At 52.6% G+C, this 5,798-nt stretch overlaps 1 pseudogene; it reads right to left on the reverse strand.

The window, feature by feature from the left end:
- Nucleotides 1-3,366: 3,366 nt before the first annotated feature.
- Nucleotides 3,367-4,202, reverse strand: LOC105818992 (annotated as a pseudogene).
- Between the last annotated feature and the right edge of the window lie 1,596 nt (nt 4,203-5,798).

Genomic DNA, 5,798 nt, shown 5'->3' on the forward strand with positions numbered 1-5,798 from the left:
CATGAATTTTATAATTGCACTTAGTAAGCATAGGCCTATAGTGACAAGGAGGAGTATAGTCATTAAAGGTCCTGCCAGGGGCAGTAGCCATGAGGTCCATTGTCCAGATTAAGCCCCTAAGTTTGTTCTAATGAAATGGAAAATTGCAAAATTCCACTAAAGTGGAAAATTCCACTACCAGGTTTCCTCCCTTGAACCCTTTCCCTGGGCCTCCTCCCCTGCAACTTCCCCCCACCCCCGCAGCTGCCGCCCTCATAAATCACCTGTAGCAATTAGAGTACCAGGCCATGAAGTAGCTTAGGACTCTGCCTCACTAAAGTTAATCCTGTTGTAGCTGTGCCCCTCCTCCTTAAGGAAAGTGTATAAAAGACTGCAATGCTCTTTGTCTGGTGCTCAGAATTTTGGGAGAGCAAATTCCCTTCTGAGCCTTGCCCACTGACGTGAAGTAAAACCTGTTTTTGCCAACTCTCCGTGTGCCACTCGGTCTATCCCCGGTCAGCTCTGCTGCAACACCAATTCTCTATTTTTTTTTTTCTGGACTCTTTTTTTTAATCCTTTTACCTTTGCTGTCACTATTCCGGACTGGTTTACATAGTAGCAACATTCTTCTCCTAGGAATATACAGGTCCCTCCTTTTTCTGCAGTGAAGAGGTCTAGGGCTCGCCTGTTCCGGAGGGTAACCACTGCCAAAGAATCTGGTTGGTTTTGAAGGGTTATTAGGGAATCTGCTACCTGTTGTATGTCTTTGTTTAGTTTTTGAGATAGCTTTTGGCAGACATGTAGCGAAGTCTCTAATCCACCAAGTCCAGCCCCTACCCCAGCTATGATGCCTCTTCCCATGAGGAGTGGTATAAGTAAAGAAGCCACTCGCTTTTCTCGGACACTTGGGTGGGAGTTTAAAACCTTCTCCATTTGAGGAGTGGTGTATATAGTGACGTCCAGGGTAAGGAAAATCTGGGTGCAGACCCTAGTCTAGTTGACTGGGAGGCAAAGGTAAGCAGTGCTACCACCAAGGAAGAACAAGCCCTCTCTTGGACAGTGTACACTGGAGTTGAGAGTTTGGTTGTTGCTGCATAGACTGACTGGCAGAGTCTCTATAGGTTTATTTCCTTTTAGGTTGACGAGACAAGTGATGTTGGATGTCTCAGCCAGATGGACGTTATATGCCACTGGTCTAACTATGTGTGTCTTGCTGGGGTTAATGGTGGAACTGATGGAATTGTTTTAACCCAAGGGGACAGGGACTCTAAGGTATACTCGTCTTTGGAGGGGCAGACAAATCCAACATTGGGTGTGATTAGGCAGAGCATTAAGGGTGGCGTTGAGAAACTTGGCTATCTGGGGAGTAGTATCCAGGGGCCCCGAAATTGGCCTTACTATACTCGGGGGATCTGGAAGTTGTGAAGCAGTATCCTGGGGCCTTAAAGCTGGCTTTGACATATCCTTTGTACTTTCAATGTCTCGGGTTCCACTGAGGAGCCCTGGAACGTACCCCCAGCAGACTCTGGCACCCTTTTCTGGCCTGTTATCTCTGTCTGGTCTGCACCCGTCTTTTGTTGTAGTACCTGTCCAATATCTTCTGCCCCCCTGAGTGCAGATCTTTGGGTCTATGTAACAACCTCCCTTAAGACTGGTACAAGCCCAAAACTCTTTAGCTCTGTAACAAGGGTGAAAATCATCACCTAAATCATCACATTTCTAGATGTCCTGGATACATTCTGGAGGGCAAGGGAGAGGGCTATTGATGACTGTAAGTGGGAGACAGACAAAGATTAGATTGGGGAACAATATTGTAACCAGAAAAGGGATCCTACCACAGCCCAACATAAAATGACTAATAACAGTTTTTTCCCTGGCCCCCAGTCCTCTGGGGCCACTGAGTAAAGTCCAATGCCGAATAATAGGGCCAATAGTCTGAATAGTCCAATGGTGATGTAATAGGCTGGCCCGGTCATTCGGCCTGGGTGACCTCTGGCATGGTTGCTGGGCCGTCGTTATGCCGGAGGTGGATCTTTAGTGGGTCCTCTGGGTTGTGTTGCGCTGTCCAGGTGTCTTGGTTTTTCTCAGGTATGGCTGTCTTTATTCTCATGTGATGAATCCAGGGTGCTATTCTTTCAACTTTAACAGCAGTGGGTGTGATTAAGACTATAATGTGGGGGCCTATCCAGGTGGGCTCTAGTGGTGTTTTCTTCCAATCTTTAACCCAGACTGAGTCTCCAGGCTGGTGTGACTGGACTGGGTGTCCCATCGCTGCAGGGATCCTTTCTATAACATTGTGATGAATCTGACTCAGGGTTTTGGATAGGGAAATGATCTGAGTATGCGGGGTCTTTTCTCCTATCTGGGTGATGTCTCCCTTAAGCTGATTATGGGTGGGGGTCTTCCATATAAAATTTTAAAGGCTGAAATATCCTGTTGGCCCTGGAGTGCATCTGACTTTAAGCAATGCTAGACTGAGTAAGTCTATCCAAGGTAACCCTGTTTCCTGACACATCTTTGCAGGGGTATTTTTAAGGGTGTGGTTCATGTTCTCTACTTTCCCTGAGCTTTGTGGTCTATATGCAGTATGGAATTTCCACTTGATCCCTAATATCTTGGTTAAAGTCTGCGTGATCTCTGCCGTGAAGCTTGGCCCATTGTCACTGCCGATTGAGAGTGGCAGTCCATACCTTCGGCGTGGAAAGTGATTTGGGCCCCCAACTTGTGTAGGAGGTCCCTTCCCAACAAGGGAACTGGACAGTCTGGGAAGTACAAAACTTGTGTGTTACCTGATGTCCCCCAAGCTGACAGGAGCGGGGCTGGCAGAAATGCCTGGCTACCTGGTTTTCAGCGGCTTCAATTATGGTTGTCTCTCGCCCTGTGAGAGGGGTGATTTGGGTGGTCACCACTGAGTGCTCAGCTCCGGTGTCCATCACGAAGGTTACAGGCCGGCCCCCCACATCCACAGTGACCATGGGCTCCCGGGGCCCAAGGTTAAGGGAGCCCGGTCGGTCCTAATCAGAGTTTGTGCCTGCAAGTCCAATGAGATCTTGGGTCTCTGGTTCCATCTGGAACCCCTGAGAAGGGCCTTGTCTTGGAGGGGGGCAGTCTTTTGGTGTGGGCACTCGTTTCTTCAATGTCCTGTCTCTTTGCAGTATGTGCACTGGTCCGGTTTTAGTGTCCCCTTCCTGCGGGGCCCCCTCTCAGGTTTTGTACCGAGCCCTGGGGTAGACGCAGGAGTCCCAAGTGCTGCTGCCAGGAGGGTGGCCTTATGCTTCATCCTTTTTTTCGCTTTCCCTCTGGGCCACATGATCTTAGTTCCGGTACACCTTTTGGGCCGCCTCCAACAGTTGAGTGATGTTCATTCCCACAAAACCTTCTAGCTTTTCAGGCTTCGGGGGCATTGAGCGGGGTCATGGTGATGCAGACATCCCCCTCAGGGAACTTGTCGCACTTGAGCATCTTGGGCCAGTAGAAGCTGAAAAAACTGCATGACAGGCTTGCACGAGTTGCGCACAGCCTGGCAGAGCCAGCGGCACGGGTAGATGGGCCAGTCGAGGCAGACGGGCGTGAAGAGCAAGCAGAGGAAGACCTGCATGCCTATGCGGCAGTTCTTGTTGAGCAGGGGCACCCAGCTGCTGGCCTGCTGCTTTACCTGGGCCATGGTCTCGTGCTTCAGCAGGTTGGACGGCACCATCCTCTTGTAGCCCATGTTGTGGCACAGCTGCAGGTCCGCGGGGATGTCCACGCACTGCGGTGGCTTGGCGTGGAAGCGGCCTCTGGGGTATGAGCCGACGTCTGACTGGAAGCTCACATAGTCGTACTTGCTGGCAGAGCCCTCAGCCAGGAGCGGCTGCCAGTGTCAGCAGCATGCCTGGCCGGCCCAGTGGCGGCCCCCCTGCGCCATGCCCTTGGCCCATGCCGGCTCTGCGCGCCGGCTCCTCCACGTTGGGGCTGCCCACCGCCTCTGTGCGCCTGCCGCCCACTTTCAGGGGTTTCTGGGGACAAAAGGTGCCGTTCCCAGCCATGCCCGGCCCCGCAGCCCCGTGCTCCTGCCGGTCCTGGCTGGTGGCGGACCTCTGCCTGCTGCAGGCGCCGTGGCGGGAGCTCGTGGGGCACAGGGCACGGGTGGCGGCACCACTCCCAGGGCTGCTGCATAGGCGCAACATCTGGGACTGGTTGATGTGCCCATGTCTCTGGATCGAGGATGCCCGCTGGTGCATTGTCTATCACGGCTTGTGGCTTTTCTGAGTGAAAAGGAGTATGTTTTGCCAATTCAGGAGATCTGTAGTTGAAAAGGGTTGATAATAGAGCACTGGCGGCCCCTGCTGGATAGCCCCATCCTCAGCAACCCGGAGTTGATTTCGGACCTCACGGACTGGCAACTGGAGGGATGGAGTTGGGTTCTGAGCAGAACAGAGATGGTGAGCTGCTGGAGTCTCCTCGGCCGGGTCATCAGGCAGTGGGGGTAGCGGGGTGTCCGATGCTGGCAGTGTGGGTCCTGGGAGTTGGGTTGCCGGGATTGTACAGAGGTGGCAGGGGGAGTTCATCTTCCGGCGGCCCTTGGTGAACCAGCTTGGGGCTGGGATCAAAGGGGCCTCCACGGCCACTGGGCAAAGAGTACCCTGCTCTGTCCCTTCTCTATGCAGAACCGGGCCAAGGGGGCAGAGTTTGGGCAATTCCTAGCCAGGAATCTATATAGGGGAACTGATCTGGGTGTCCTGGGGTGCCTGTAACTCGTTTCCAGACTGCCTGGGTAATAGAAATGTCGGGGGTGCCCGAATTGGGCCACTTAACTCCAAAGGATGGCCACTCTACTTCGCAGAGTGTCTGGAGGTGATTCGGAGTCATTTTAACTCCACAGTCACCGGAAAATTCCTTCTTAAAATTTTTTTTTTTTTTTTTTTTTGAGACAGAGTCTCACCGTGTTGCCCGGGCTAGAGTGCTGTGGCGTCAGCCTAGCTCACAGCAACCTCAAACTCCTGGGCTCAAGCAATCCTCCTGCCTCAGCCTCCAAGTAGCTGGGACTACAGGCATGTGCCACCATGCCCGCCTAATTTTTTCTATGTATTTTTAGTTGTGCGATTAATTTCTTTGTATTTTTAGTAGAGAGGGGGTCTCGCTCTTGCTCAGGCTGGTTTTGAACTCCTGAGCTCAAACAATCCGCCCGCCTAGGCCTCCCAGAGAGCTAGGATTACAGGCGTGAGCCACCGCGCCCGGCCCCTTCTTAAAATTTTTGATCATGCACCTGAGTGCGGTTGGTTTGGACTCGGTCCCCCCCCCCACTCCGCCCCATAGTGTTCCTACTGGTTGGAGTCGCACAGGGAGGAGGGGTTACTTTCAGTTGTCCGCCTGGCTGCTCCCCTTGTGGGGATTTAGGCACGTCTTGGTGAAATGCACCTGTATAAACCCCGGGCCAGGTCACTCCCCTTTCGGAAGAGTGAGTCACTGTTATGCCTTTCGACGCTGCCACAGAGCCGCAAGTATGAATCGCAAGTACCAATCGAGCTCCCTAGCTTTTGGCCATGGAGCTGTAGCACTCACGCTCACACTCACACACCACACACACAGAGGTTATTACATTCCCTTCCCCTTTGGGGAATTTCTAGCCTTTCTGGAAGAGACAGAGGTTTTACATTCCCCCTCTGGGAATTTTAACCTTTCCTTTAGGAGGTGAGCAGTCTCCTCTTCCGTCCTGAGATGGGCCTGGCTCCTTTCGGACTGGGTCCCGGGACCTTACTGCGGTTCAGATGGCCGCTCCTGGTTTTCCTGGTTGCCTACACCTCACTGGTGTCCGGGTGGGTCCGGGAGCGTGGGTC

The sequence above is a fragment of the Propithecus coquereli genome, unplaced genomic scaffold, assembly GCF_000956105.1.
Source record: "Propithecus coquereli isolate 6110/MARCELLA unplaced genomic scaffold, Pcoq_1.0 Scaffold461, whole genome shotgun sequence".
In the NCBI taxonomy this organism is placed as follows: domain Eukaryota; kingdom Metazoa; phylum Chordata; class Mammalia; order Primates; family Indriidae; genus Propithecus; species Propithecus coquereli.